Source organism: Alnus glutinosa, chromosome 9 (genome assembly GCF_958979055.1).
Source record: "Alnus glutinosa chromosome 9, dhAlnGlut1.1, whole genome shotgun sequence".
NCBI classification, from domain to species: Eukaryota; Viridiplantae; Streptophyta; class Magnoliopsida; order Fagales; family Betulaceae; genus Alnus; species Alnus glutinosa.
In genome coordinates, this window is record NC_084894.1 from 7,294,922 (window position 1) to 7,311,383 (window position 16,462).

A 16,462-nucleotide genomic window follows, 5' to 3' on the forward strand; every position below is an offset into this window, starting at 1 on the left:
CTGTTATGCTTTTTGGGGCGAAAGTGGGCACCTCCTCCCTTACATTGCTGGCGATGGTCCTCACGTTTGGCGTTGTCACTCCTACCCCCTATCCTCCTTTCCTTCTAAAGACGTAGACTCCACCTCCTTTGGTTCCGAGGTTAGTGCAAGCGAGGGACAAAGGGAGGGCTCATATGAGGCTTGCTTCTTAGAGTGGGGTGAGGCAGAGAGGTGTCTTGAGGAGGGAATGTGGAGGCTTCTCGGTCTTGCCAAGGTGGCCGAGGCATTCGGATACTAGAAGGATTGGTGAGGAGCTCCACATGTCTTGGGGCCTTGAGAAGAGGAGTGCAGCATCTCCAATTAGTATCACTCGGTGCATCAGCGTGAGTGCTCCATCATGGCCGGATGGCTACTGCATGAATATTTAAAAGGCTAATGTAAGCATTACTAGACGCAACAACGAGCTAGAAGAGCATGATATGAGGGAATATGTTCTTTGGACGAGCACTTTAGAGGAGAAAGATTGTCTGCTTAAAAATGTGCATAGTGCTCACCAAGAGGCCATTTATTGACTGATCGAGCTTATAAAGAAGATGGACCTTAATGTCAATTGGGATAAGGTGCCTGGAGAGATGGAGGCGCTTCAGGCCCAGCTGAAGCAAGAGGAGGAGAAGGCCGAGTTTGCAACTTAGTCAAGGGGGCACAATGCTAAGCTTGCCAAGTCCTAATTGGCCGCGCTGATGAAGGAGGAGGAACTCGAGTCAGTTCGTAACAAACTCCTCGACAAATAGGTAGACTACCATTCGGCACAGGCAGATCTAAAAACCTCTAACGTTCAGCTGGAAGAGTTAAATGAAGAGGTCGTGTCACTCATAACCCAACTAAAGCTTGAAAGGGAGTACTTAATTAGTGACGATCGACACCAATTTAAGGGCAGAGAGTGGAGGCATACGAGAAAAAAAAAAAAGAGCTTGAGGTTGAAAGGTCCTAGTCTTCCAAGTTGGAAGAAGGATTGGCGGCCAAGGAGGAAGCCAACACCAAACTCGAGGGGGAACTCATCGCCAAAGGGAGAAGTATTCCCTTTGCAAGAAGAAGGTGGTCACTATTTGTTGTGAATTGGAAGATACCTGCGCCGAAGTACGACACTTGATAAACAAACATGAAACCCAGTTGGTTGATACAGTTTTAGCCTTGGAAGACCTCAACATAGAACGAGGCCAGTCCTCGGTTCTGCGATCCCTAGTGGACCAAGTGAAGCTCATCATATATGCTGCTTGGGTTGTCGTGAATCAAGGTTTTGTAAACACTTACTGCAATTTCGTTGGATGAAATATACTTTGCTTACAACATTTTTGTAGGCTTTGGCAAATAACTTTTGATGTTTGTTTTTTATGCATTTTATTTTCACCATATATATTTACCTTTTTATGGTGGCCTTTGCACACTTAGGTTGCAGCAGTGGTGTTGTCACGCCGGATATTTGATGATCAAAGAGGGATTCCAACTTTACCCCTTTATATATGCTAGCCTCGGCACACTTAGGTTGTGGCAATGATGCCGTCATGCCCAAGGTTTATCGTGTAAGTTCAATTCAACTTTGGATTGAACTTCACCTTGTTGGGGTGGTGTTAACTTTGGATTTGCATTTGGCCTCTCCATGAAATACCCATGGTGAATTAAAGTCATGAAAAATAGTTTCACTTTATTTCACTATCTCTTAACACTGAGTTCTCGATTTAATCTCTTGATTATTTTATAATCTTGAAATTATTTTTCATTAAGTATATTTAATTTTAGTAATTCCTTACTAAAATAATCCAGCTAGAGATTTAAAATAATCAATTCCAATTAAATTTATCGATCTAAATGGAATATTCCATATCTCTTTGATTAAAATCAAAGTTTTTACGGATTCTATATTGAGGAGTAATGTTTCAACAATGCTACATGTGATTACCCAACATACTGAGATTTTTACCACGAAAGATCTCACTACGAAATGTATGAAAGTGTGGACTCCCTTGTATATTTGAGTTTACATTCCTATACTTTTGAGAGTCAATGTTATAATCAGTTGTTACTTTGAGTCATTCAATTGACAGTAGTTTATAGAATAATAACTCATGTAATCAATTTTAGTGCATTGTAATTACGCCAACACCTCAATCAAAAGTCTACACTTTCATGACCAAGATCGATCAACATGATTGATATGTTATAGTCTTATCAAATGGAATGCCCAATTTCATTAGCGAGTATGAACTCGAGTTTATAAGTCACAAGGTATTATGACTTAGATCTTCTATATGCATAGATGTTGCACACATGTATATAAAGATATGCCCAATGTTCTAGTAAATTTCAAAAAATAAACAACTTTATTAATAAACCGAAAAATGACATATAAATGAAATTGGCTTTTAATTAGGGCATTATCCATAACACCTGAGTCCAAACCACATCAAGAAATTGAAAATAAAACAAGATGGGTAAAAACAAATTATCATACTTAACTGCAAGGGCTAGTAAGATAAAAGAATATATAAGACGTTAATACATAATTAAGCCAAAATCACAATTAAATTAGGATACATTAGCTTATGGTTCTCATGAACTAATCAAAGTTTGCCACATGTATTCTTTTAAAATGTTCATATAGAACCAAAAAAAATTAGAAGATCACAATTTGTAAGATTGGTTCATGGAAATTATTGAGGGAAAAAAAAATCATTGACATGATATATAAAATCTCAAGATATGCCTACATACATTTCTCCCATAATAGCATTTTTCATCTTCGGCAAAGCTAGCATAGAGACTATTAAATACATGACAATACAAATAAATCTCACACAAAACATTCAAATGGATCATAATTTTCATCACAAAATGAAGAACAAAAATGTCCAAACAACTTTAAAACATTAACACAGAAAAAAATAGAAAAAGAAAAAGGTCTAGACAGAAGAGGGAGGAAGAGCAAACCAAAACTTTAATAAAAAACAGATAAACAAATAAATGAATAAAAATGCATTATAATCAAAAGCTAAATCAAGGGAATAAGCTGCTGACACTCTATAATAGATGAAACACGTTTGCTAAATCATTAGATTCAAATAAAAGTACAAGAGAAGGCAACTTCCAATATATAACTTCTAATCAAAGACGATGGTGTAACGCCCCCTAGCATTTATGCATTTATAAATACCTTGAAGCATTACTGTTATGCTTTGACATTAAACTTTTAGGCAGAAAATAGCTATGACTTTTTTTCTTTTCTTTTCTTTTTTTTTTTTTTTTTTTTTAAAAATTTTTTTTTTTAGCTAAAGGCATCATTTACAAAAATTTACTAGAGCACTAGCATAAGCTTATTAAACAAGTTCATAGGTGCACAATTACATCCTTATTCAACACGAAACTTTAACTAAACATCATAACTTATCAGGGCTCCGTTTAGTAATCTCCCTCCCCTCCCCTCACCTCCCCTTCCTTTATAGGAGAATTTTTTTTGTAGTGTGAGTAAAAAAGTAATTGATGTGATATAAAGTAAAAAGAATTTATATAAAAAAGTAAAAAAAAATTATATTCTAGTGAATTTTTTTATTTAAATAATAATAAAAAATTGTTGATGTGATTTAAAAAATAAAAAATGTTAAGAATGTTTTGAGTTGATGTTTATTGAGAAAGATAAAAATAAGAGAAGGGAGAGGGGAGGGGGTTATTAAACGGGGCTCTTAATAACTGGTCCCATTTACATATTAGGATGTACCTCTATCTAAGCCAAAACTAAATAATCAAAACCTCAAAGCTCTCGCCTATCGATTACTCCGGTTACTCATCCTTCGCGCTGTGACGACCCTTTTTTTATATATATATATATACAAATCATTAGCATAAGCATTAATCTCTTCAAATACAAATGGATCCCCACAGTGGCACGACAATGTGTCGCAAAGCAAACATATGGTACATACCCCATAATATGTACCTGGTAAATCAGAGTAACACATCTAATAACATCTATACAGCGGAAAACATAAACCTGAATAGCAGAAATCATAACATATACCTCTATCACCTATAATTACAACAAAGAGCCATTAAATAACTAGATGATTAAATCTTTCCTCAAATTAAATACATAACATAAATGGCTTTATACAACAACAAGTGACACAAGCATCACAAGCCATAAACAAACTTATAAAATAGTGGACAACCCATGGTCCAACAATTACAACCATCGCGGCGAGCTTCAGTCATAATATCTCAAGTGTACTGGTAGCGGACTAACCGGCTACGTGGATTTTAAATTTATAAGTTTACCACTCGCAATAGTACGTATCGATTGTACTATAGTAATGGTGATCGAACCACAGAGATTATTGGTTGTTTTGCCTAACGGGATATCTAAATAGCATATTTAACTTAACTTTGAAATAAAAATAAAAGTAAAGGTTGTAGAATTGAAGCTACAACAATAAGGTGAAGAAATGAAAGTGGAAAATGAAAATAACTTAAAGAAAACTTAGGGTGTTGATCTTATCCAATCCTCAACCAATGAAATGCTTAAAGTCTATATAGTTCTTCCTAACATGCATGATATGAGCGCGTAATGGGCGTCAACCATTACGACGACCTCCACACGAAAACACTTTCGTTAAGACGTAGTTATAAAGCACCTAGTTTTACATTAATCAACTCTACGTAAAGATTAGTCTATAATTGAAAAACGTTTACACTATGAAAGGTGTGGAGTGATTAATGCTCCCTAGCTTACTACTCTACAACACATCCTAATAAGCATACACAATACATGAAAACCCAAATTAGGCCACAATGATAAGGTATATAGTTTCACACCGGTCGCATCACGTAAAAATTACACTATAATTAGGGTTTTGAGATCCTCTAGCCCTTAACAATCATCAAACACATCTAGAAAATTCTAAGAACATCAAGAACACTTCATGGTTTTTGAAAAAGATTTTGATCAAACCCTAAGAACTAATTTAGCTAGACATGATTAAACTAATCTAAGCATAAAAATAGTAAAGAAACAAGATCAACATGAACTAAAAACAATATATTTAAAGTATGGAATTCGGATTACATAAAAGAAATGAAAAACATTAAAATTAACTAAGATACACCTGAGACAATCAAAGCTCCCAAAAGATGCATGCCTATTACTCTCACCCATGCCTCATATATATAGAGGAGGAGATTTACAAAATAAAATCTAAAGAAGAGATAAGATAAGAGATAAGATAAGATAAGATAGGATAGGATAGGATAGGATATGATAAGATAGGATAGGATAGGATAAGATAAGATAAGAGATATTTGGAAATATCTAAGATATTTTGCAAATATCTGAAAATATCTAAAAAATATCTAAAAATATCTAAAAATATCTAGAAAATATCTAACAAATATCTAAGATATTTAAAATATCAAGGAAGAGGTACATGTCAACATTGTTTCAGATTGTTCCGAAAATATCCAAATTCGATCGATCGATTATAAAGTCGATCGATCGCATTTCGTTCGATCACATTCGTGGTTGCCCTGTCTCGATCGATTGCATTTCGCACGATTAATTTTTCTTCGACTGATGATTCGATCGATCGATTTGCCTTAGCCGATTCTTCACTTGGCATGAGCAACTTTGAATTCTGGAAATGACCAAATCGCCCTTGATATATTTTCAAGTCTAATTCAATTGTTTTGAACTAGATTTCAACTAAGACATGAAAATAAGACAAAACACAAAACTACAACTAAATGTTATATTTACAACACAAACTAGGTATAACAAATGTAAATTAAAGAGTCTTGAATAGAATATTTCAAGACTTATCATGTATTTTTACAACACCATCAACTATGACCGGAATATCTGCAGTCAAAGGAACATCATCTATATGGTTATAGGGGTTTGACACATTCGTATAGGTGGAATTATGAGCCCACCGCCTTCATAAATAAATACACTAAGACTTCAGAGGTATACTATTCACTGAGTTTTTACAAAGAACCAACTTTTCTGTTATAGTCTTGCGAGTACTATAACAACTACCAATTTTATGAAACTTTTGTTTAAAAAACCCCATAGCCAATATAGCAAACAGACTAATAAAAAACATTTAAAGCATACTAGGTAGTTGTGCACATATATAGAAATTCCAATCATTCCACCTTGGGAGCTTCTACATATAAACCCATCTACAATATATTACTTTAATACTAAGACATCCACATTAATAGAATTAGGCAATACTAAGCCTAAACCTTATAGCAAATTGTCTTTGAACGTTAGCTTGATCATGCGAGTACTAAATTTAGACTTTATTATACAAGCACGTCTTAACTGAAGAACGACAACTCGCGAGGCCTTACATAGACGTTAGCATCCCATAATACCAGGCCTAAACCTTCTAGCAAATTGTCTTTGAACGTCAATGTGATCATGCGAGTACTAGAGTTAGACTCCAATATACAAGCACGTCTTAACTGAAGAACGACAACCTGCGAGGCCTTACATAGATGCATGTATCTCTAATTTTAGGCAATGCAATCATTTACACACTCTCAAGTTCAATGCATTTAAATCATGCAACTAGAAATATATATATATATATATATATATATATATATACATACATCATAAAAACAGCACACACAAACATACCATGATATATGTATGCATATGCCAAGTGAATGGGGACTCGTATCCCAAAGAACAAGGACTTGTATCATAATAGAACGGGGACTCGTATCCCAATTGAACGGGGACTCGTATCCCAATTGAACAGAGATGCGTATCTCAATGAACAGGGACATGTATCTCAAAGTTAACATAGAGTCTGTAACTCAAAGAGAACAGGGACAGTATCCCATATTAATGTCGAGTCCGTAACTCTAGAGAGCAGGGACAGTATCCCAAAGTTTGTGCCGTTAAGCACGCAATGCATCATGTCCTAATTTTATAACTCACACTAAAAATCCCAATCATTTACAATGCAACCATACTCTACAAAATTTCCCAACCACCACTTATAGTCACTCAATCCATTTAAACCCCACATATCATATTCATATTTTCAAACATCTATCATAATCTCAAGATTTCAAAAGTACTTAAAACAACCAAAACAATTATAATCAACATACATTTGGTTCGGATTTATAAAACATCATATATTTTGCAATTCATTAATATATGAAAATAATAGTTTCTCAGTGAGTAGAATACTCACCTTGGCTGCATTGGACTCCAACTCGAACTCAACATTGAAAAACCCATTAAAGTCTCCAATTATGACATGACCCTGCAAATACTTATAACGTTAGACTATGCTATGGAACTTTATACCCTTTGACACATAGACTACCCGCGTGCTCACGCGTCGCATTACCAGTGTCTAAGTTTAGTTAAATATCATAAACTATTATTAAGTTATCATTTAGGTTTAGGGTCATATGATCTTTGTTTATTAATACAAAGATGTATTTCCTATTTTAATTGTTGTATCATGTAATTATTGTTGACCCATTTATAGCTTGTCATTAACTAGCTAAATAAACAATATATATTTAACACATATATATGCATATGTGTATATATATACATATATACATATACATATATGACACTTAAACCTAATCCGATGGTACACATAAATACTATGTGTACATGGATAGATTAACTAGATAAAAAGTCATCTATTTACTAATTGACTTTAGAGTCTATTTAGGTATTTCTATAATATCACTATTTTATATTTGTTGTTGTGTATATATAAAGACATACACATACTAGAGTTTATTTTAGCTATTTACTATTTACACACTTGCTACCCATTTTCAACCTTTACTTAGTTACCTTGTCTCCAATCACCCAAATAGTACAAGACTAAGACCTTAGCATCCACCACCATAAACTAATACAATCTCATAACAATAATCATCCTCAAATAACACTTAGAAACCATTAAACCATTAACATTCCATATTCAACACTTAAAGAAACACAACTAAAAATCAACTCTAATTTCGGATTTTAACAAGAATCCAATCCATAATCTCAACCAACATCATCAACCAAATTATGCTCCTCAAAGCTACAGCTCACCAAGAAAACAACCAAGCACTAACACTTTCCAAAATCATCAATTTTACACACATAAATTCAGTCATTTCCAAAAGAGAATTCAATAACCATAAATTTCTCTACAAATATCATTCCACCAACACCCTTAACACCATAGAGAACCACTCTATCAATAGGCATCCCAAATCAGCCGCCCATTCGGTTGAGTTAGGGAAATACCCATAAACAATAATACAAATCAAGATAAGAGGATCATACCCAAAAATCAACTCCAATCCATTATCCATTAACATCTCATAACCAGGTATCAATTAGTACCCAATAGAAATAAGTACATAGTCCGAACTTCCAATTCCATAACCATAAACAATCTTACACAAATATCATACAGCCATTCACCTAAGGGTAAATCAACATAATCAGAATCCAAAACCAATACCCATACACAGCTGTTGCCATAAAAGAGACCCATAAACCTCAAATCATAATCCAACCTGTTGTCCCTCAAATCATGGGTCTAGGATCAAAACACTCATCAAACAACAATTAACTTAAACCACAATCATCAATACCAAGGGCCCATTCGGCCAACATAGAAAAGGACCCAACTAGAATTTTCTACAAAAAACAATCCACTCCAGAGAATTGAGCATCAAACTAGAATACTACAAAAAATCATTTAATCACATACTCATTCAAATTTTCTACTAAAAATCTAGGCAACCAAAACCCAGAATTTTTAACAGATTTAATCATAACTAGGGAGCAAGAAATCCACAACAAATCACAATGCCTAACCGATTTAAACCAACCCAAGTATCAACCATAACAGAAAACCCACTCCATCCGGTCAAGCCCCATAGAACCCTAGATTTTATCCCAACAAATTCCCAAATCAAACTCTATTTTCGTTTAGCATAAACCCTAACTTACAAACACAATCAATAACCCATAAAACTCTAAGATTTCAACTTAAATCAACCCAAAAGGGAGCCCATCCAGTTTATAAAAAAAATAGGGAAATGGATGTGGAATCAAAGACAAGAAAGAAAAGGAAATCTTACCCTAAAATTTCAAGCATTTCGGTCTCTCTCTCTCTCTCTCTCTCTCTCTCTCTCTCTCTCTCTCTCTCAGCCTTGTGTTTTTCAATGTTCTCTCTCCATTCCGGCTAATCTCTATTCAGAAACTCTCTTGGTAGCCCACTGGTGCATGGATGAGTGGCAAGGTGAAGGGGAAAATGGAAAAGGTTGCTGCTGGTTTGGGCGACCGAAGGAAAGGAAGAAGGGAGAAGAAGATAAGAAGAGGGGAGAGGAGAGGTTTGGGCTGGGTGATGTGCGACCGGAAGAAGAGAAAGGAGAGAAGAAGAAAAAAAGAGAAAAAGAAGAAAGAAGAGGCGTGCGGGTGTGCGTGGGAAAAGAGGAGAAGAAAGAAAAGAAAAGAAAGAGGAAGAAGATAGAGGACATGTGGCGAGCTGTGAGTGGGTAGAAAAGGATGATGAAATCTTCCTCAGCCAATCGGGCTACGACATGTGGCAAAGGGAGATTGCTTTATTTTTAAAACCCCCAACTTTAATTATTTATAGCAGGACCCCACTATGTATAAATCCTATCATTAAACAATTAATATCTAGCCCCACATTTAATTTAACTACTCATTAACTGTACAATTATTTATTTATTTCATTATGACCATAGTAATAATTATCACTCTATTTCTATTACTTTATCTCAAGCTTATTTTATTTTGATAACACAATTATTATTATCTGGAATATAATTATTACACCATTTATTTAATAAATGTAATTTATTAAATTTTCAAATTTCCTATTTAATTTCTTAGTCTTTACACGCGCAACATGCTCGATTTCTACAAAATAACGTTTTATAGATAGAATTATGAGTCCACACTCAGTAAGTAAAAGCCCAACTAAACTGGTGTGTAATGTGAGTCATCTTTGTTCTGATAATATATATCTCTCTTTTGTTGTACTTAAATAAATTAAAATGCTAAACTTTGCCTTTTGAAATCAAGATACAAATTTTTTTTAGGTAAAGTACTCCTTTATTTGAAAAATCAATAAGGCAATTTACTTCTACTGGAAATATTAGTGAAAATTCCTTTCCTTGAAACACAATGAGGGAGAATTTTTTGCTTACTAAAATGCTAAAGCAAAAAACTAGTTATAAGTCAAACTGGCTTTTCTACTATCATACGTACTAAAACTGAAAACAGTTTGAAAGTACTTACTACTTACTAATCTAATCTCTACTAACAAAATATACTAAAACTAAATACTTAAATGTAATGACCGGCTTTTCTAAACTCGCATGCATAAGAAATAATGAAAACAATGAAACTAAAATCGAAATACAGTTCTTCCAAATTTTACTGTTTAATTATACCAGTCTTTCCCTTTGGCCTGGAGAAGAACGTACAACACCGTTCAACTTTGGGTTGTCGAACGTATAACCTATTTGACCTTAATATGGTGAACGTACCACCCGTTTGACCTTAGTTTTTGTCTTAACGCACCAACCTGTTTGACCTTGGTTTTTACTTAGTTATTGCATGCAGCATATGTTTTCTTTTCTCTTTCTATTACTGATATTTTTTATTTTTTATTTTTTAAAAAGATCTTAAAATTGCTTAAAATTTTTATTTCAAAACTGCTCTTAAAACTGAACTTTTCTTCTAATCCTAAAACTGAATAAAACATCAAGTCATGCATAAGGTATGCAAACCATGGGCTCATATCACAAAAAAAAATATTTCATGCCTTGCTATTACATAATATTCATACTAAAACATAGTTCATATAAAATGAATTAACTGCTTTTGAAAAGGAGTTTACTTACCACTTTCATTTAAATTTCTTTACTAAAACATCAAACACGTGTCACACAGTTTTTTGAAAATTTCATTCATCGTTATTCAAGGTTTACTTTCTGAACCCTAAACCATTTTTCACAGCTAGCCATCTACTTACTCCCATGTAATATTTCTCACTTATCTTAAAATCATGCTAGGTTTAGTTAAATTCCTTGGTTATTACCCTATGATGATCGTCTTAATTAAAAATCTCTCAAAATTTTTATTCTAGTCATGATCCTAAATCGTTAAAGCGCTAGGTTTTACTTTACTCCTAAGACTCTATGAGTTCCCTTGTAAAACCCGTCCCAAATTAAACCCTTAATTCTCTATTTCCTCAGAAAATTCCTTATATGTTCACTTTCGATCAAGGCTTTCTAAAGCTTGTTCGAACGGATTTTGATTGAGAGTTCAATCAAGGCTTTCTGGTTCGAGCTCATTTGAATGGCACACCATCTTACTCAAATGAGAATGTAGTGCCATCAAATTTTCAAGATGGAAATCACTTGAAAATCCAAATTCTCTTCTCACCATTCCCTTCCTCTATACTCTACTACACATTATCAACCAAAACTCAACCTCAAAACAACCTTTTCAAAGTGCTAAAAAATTCCACCTTTTAATCCAAGCCCTAATCTTCACTTTCCTCATGTTCTCCAAACCACAACTCATAAGAACAACCATAGTATCAATATTCAAACAACACAACAAAAATCTCAAGCTTACAACAATCAACTCAAAAATTACACTTTTTTACAGAACATAAATTCCTAAACACTAAACCCCAAAACCGTCAAACCCTTTGAAACATCTCACTAAAACTGTCAAAACAACAACAATAATCACATAGACTTTCCAAAATACCCATAACACCATCTAACCAAAATCTTAACAATAATGCATCAAAACTATATATATATATATATATATATAAAGAGAGGAAAATGAATTTGGACTTTACCTCTTCAAGCTTTCCTACAATCTCTCTTCAAAAGCTTCCTCATTTTTCTCTTTAGGCTACTCTCTCTCTCTCTGTGCAATTTCATATGTTTTAAACTTCTCATGCACACCGTTAAAAGCAACCTCGATTGAATGATCTAATCTCAATCGATCGAGATATCCAATATCACCTACCCCACTCATGTTATATATCCTCTCTGTTCTCTTCATCTACCGCTCTCTTGGTGACTGCCACATGGAGATGCTTTCTCAATCGAATGAGATCCAACCTTGATTGATATAACTCTTTACACTTTAAATCTTAGCCATCAAATGTCATCTTTTCGTGTGTAGATTTTGTCATGTAGAGATAATTTCTTGATCGAATGAAACCCATCCTCAATTGATTGTGCTTGCACAAATTCAAAATTTTTAAAAATTAAAAACCTAAACTCTGACTGTTCTTCTAATCAATTGGTTACGAGCTTCACTATGGTAACTTCATCTATTTACACCATAATATATCTTTATTTTTGTTGTTTTAATTATTTATTAAATATTTGTATTTTCATTTGGTAATTTTTTAGGTGAGGTGCTACGGGGGCATGGATATATTTTCTTAGAAAAGGGAACAATACTAACCCAACCCAAAAACACAGCTAAGCATTTTAACTACCATTTTGTTGCAATTAATCCACTTCGTTAGGGTTGACCGTTAGAGTGGATGGAAAAACCATATTTGACCAAATTCTTCCAAAACTATTCTCATTTTGAACATTGAAAAATTAAATTTACCCATTATATTTATTAATCAATAAAAAAAGCCTAAAATTTAAAAACTTGAAAAAAAAAAAAAAAAAAAAAAAAAAAAAGTGGAAAAGGTGGCCCTTTTTTTGAATAAATTTTGTTTTATAAATTTTATTATTATTATTATTTTGCTTTTAAAGAAATGAGGGGCATTATTTTGTGCCACACATGACCACTTTTCCATCCAAATAGATGACAACCTCTAAATGAGTACCGGGTTAAATACAACAAATTGGTAGTTTGATGTATCTGAGTGTTACAGCTATTAGTTTGTGTGGCTTAATAAAAATTGGCTATTAGTTGAGGGAGTTATAATATATGTGACCCACAAAAAAAAAAAAAAACTAATATTTCTACTTCTCAATTTTAATTTTAAGAATCAAAACCAACCCAAAAACACAAAGCCCCTATTTTCCTCTTCTCAGTTCGTATCCCTCACTTTCTCAGTGGCAAACATAGCAAAAACAAAAAATGGAAAGGCTGAACATGAAAACTAACCATAGATAGATAGGCCCTGCCTACCATTACTATTAGTTGTTGTATTTGCTCATAAATATATGCTCATATGCCAAACGCCATTTCTTTATTGGGATCGCCAATGGTCAAAGCCTCGAAGGAATCTATTTTGGTGGTAACTTCAATAAAGGATTTTGATCTTTCATTTGATTCTAATAATAAATTAGACAAACAGGTAGATAGATAGATAAATAGATAGGCCATGCCTACCATTACTATTAGTTGTTGTACTAGCTCATAAATATATGCTCATATGCCAAACACCATTTCTTTATTGGGATCGCCAATGGTCAAAGCCTCAAAGGATATCTATTTTGGTGGTAACTTCAATAAGGGATTTTGATCTTTCAATTGATTCTAATAATAAATTAGATAGATAGGTAGATAGATAGATAAATAGATAGGCCATGCCTACCATTACTATTAGTTGTTGTACTAGCTCATAAATATATGCTCATATGCCAAACGTCATTTCCTTACGGGAATTGCCAATGGTCAAAGCCTCAATGGATATCTATTTTGGTGGTAACTTCAATAAGGGATTTTGATCTTTCATTTGATTCTAATAATGAATTAGATAGATAGATAGCCCTACCTACTATTGCTATTAGTTGTTGTACAAGCTCATAAATATTTGCTCATATGCCAAACGTCATTTCTTTATTGGGATCGCCAATGGTCAAAGCCCCAAAGGAATCATGTAAGTATCTCAACATTTAAGATTAATATAAGTTAAAGAGAACCCAAAATAAGTTTGACAGTAATTATTGGATTCAGATCCACGGCAAATCTTATTACCGTGTAGCACTTTTGACAATTTATGCTGTGAGATATATCTCACGGCATGGCACCGAGGTTGTCTTCTTTCCTTTATCTTTTTCAAGGAAAAAAAAAAAAAAAAAAAAAAACTTCGAGAGGATTTTGTAACTGATTCGGGCTGCAGCAATAAAAAGCTAGCTCTTTATCCCTCTAAATGGTTTTCATCTTCATTTTCTTCAATTCACATAGGTGGGTTTTCTCTCATTTTTTTTTTTTTTTTTTTTTTTTTTTTTACACTCTTGGTTTCCTTGAGATCAGAATTTTGGTTTATGAATTTTTACCATTTTTTTTTTAAATTCTCTCTCATTCCCCAAAATTTTAAAGGCCGGCCTTTTGATATGATTTTTTCATGGCCCTCCCCGTCTTCTTCTTTTAAACTTCATTGTCTTCTTTTGGCTTGTCTTTGTCAAAATTCTCTCTTCGTCTTCGAGCGGACCTGATCAGCGAAAAATGAGAACCAGTTCTTCTGCAACAAGAAAAATGGTCGACAAAAGTTAAAGAGAGAAAATCTAAGAAAAAGTTAAAAACCCATAAACCAAAAACAAATAAAAGAGAGAAAAGCTTACCTATTGAATACTGCGTGGTGTTATGCCATGGAAATAATTAATGGAGAGAGAGAGAGAGAGAGAACGAGAGAGATGCAAGAGTGGCTTTCTTTTGAATTAAAGGGCATGGGGAATCCAATATTTTATACACTTGTGGCACGTTCCAAGCCGTTCGTTACAAGAACGGCCTGGATTGCTAAAATTGGAATCTGGAAATTGCCATGGATCCTGGTCGTAATTATAAAGCTAACAATGTTAAGGGCTTGAAGTTACCACAATTAAGAACCATTTTTATATTGGGAAAAACTTTTAATTCCAACTGTTAAAATGAAATAAATTAAGGGGTTAATTGGAATCTATATTTGTGGTAACTTCAATAAGGGATTTTAATCTTTCATTTGATTCTAATAATAAATTGAACCTAGCTAACTGATCCACTTTTGAAGCCTTTTGGTCACTAAAAGTAGAAAAGATGGTGGGGATCGATCGAAGACTCACTACTAAAAAATTAACATTTATTGACGGTTTTTTTCCAGACGGTTTTTAAAACCGTCTAAAAAAATAAAATTTACTGACGGTTTTTTGAAAACCGTCCGTAAAATAAAAAATTACGACGGTTTTAATTAAACCGTCTATAAATTTTTAGACGGTTTGGAAAAACCGTCTAGAAATTTAAATTTTCAGACGGTTTTAAAAAAACCGTCTGTAAATTTACCGACGGTTTTAAAAAAACGTCTGAATTTTTTTCTTTGTTTTTTTTTTTCAGACGGTTTTTAAAAACACCCGTCTGAATTATTTTTTTTTTTATTTTTTTTAGACGGTTTTTAAAAAACCGTCTTAAAATTTTGAGACGGTTTTAGGAAAACCGTCTCTTAAACTATGGAAATTTCTAGACGTTTTCCTAAAACCGTCTCTGAACTTCTTTTTTAGTTCTGTTTTTTTTTTTTTTTTCTTTATTTTAAAAGAAAGACTCGATCAGATTCGGCCCTTCATATAAAAAAAAAAATCTCTCTCTCCCTCGTGTGCTCATCTCTCCCTCTCCCTCTCGTTCTTCTTCTTCTCTCTCCGTCCGGCGACTGAGACAGGCGATGGGAGCGGGACGACAGGATCTGGACATGGCCGGAGTCGGTGACTGGATGTGCGGCTGAGACAGGCGATGGGAGCGGGACATGGCCGGAGTCGGTGATTGGATGTGCGGCTGGAGAGAATTAGTTTTCAGCCAGATCCGGTCGAATCTGTCAAACCGACGCCAGTTTATGTGCGTGGGTTTGACAGATCCGGCCGGATCCAACCAAAATCCACGCTAGGCCGGATCTGGGGCCGGAATGCAGAGAGAGATCCGGCCGGAATACATGGATTTCTGCCCAGTTCTCTCTTCCCCTCTCTTTGTTTTTTCTTTTTTTTTGGATTGTGTTTGTTTTGGGTTTGGAATTAATGTCTGATGGGTAGTACGAGAGCATGGGTGTGGTGGATTGGAGAAGAAGCTGATGGAACGGTGGCGGTGGGATTTTTGGGATTTTTTTGGGAATTAATTTTCCTTTGTTTTGTGATTCTTGGGTTTGACCGATGGATTTCCGGCAGTGACCGAAGAAGTCGAAGGACCAGTGGAAGCCTGTCTTTCCGATGGATTTCCGGTGGAACCGGAGCTGATTTACGCCGGTAGACGAAGCTCCACTGCACCGGACATAAAAATAAGAACAATAATTATAATTATAATTTAAAAAAGAAAAAAAAAAAAAAAAAAAAAAAAAAAAAAAAAAAAAGACAAATTCTGGACGGTTTTGGTCAAACCGTCTGGAATTGCGGACGGTTTGACCCAAACCGTCCCGAACCTTAATTAGCGACACATCTTCCTAGACGGTTTTAAACC

At 34.2% G+C, this 16,462-nt stretch overlaps 1 long non-coding RNA gene and 1 pseudogene across 1 annotated transcript; both read right to left on the reverse strand.

Moving 5' to 3' along the window:
- The window catches only part of LOC133876719 (proteinaceous RNase P 2-like), a 102,242-nt pseudogene that overhangs the window by 22,243 nt on the left and 63,537 nt on the right, over nucleotides 1–16,462 (reverse strand).
- Nucleotides 5,407–9,484, reverse strand: LOC133877128 (uncharacterized). The gene is made up of 3 exons (XR_009901658.1): nucleotides 9,160–9,484; nucleotides 7,242–7,313; nucleotides 5,407–5,657 (listed from the first exon to the last, which is right to left on the reverse strand). It is a non-coding gene; the product is annotated as an uncharacterized LOC133877128 (long non-coding RNA).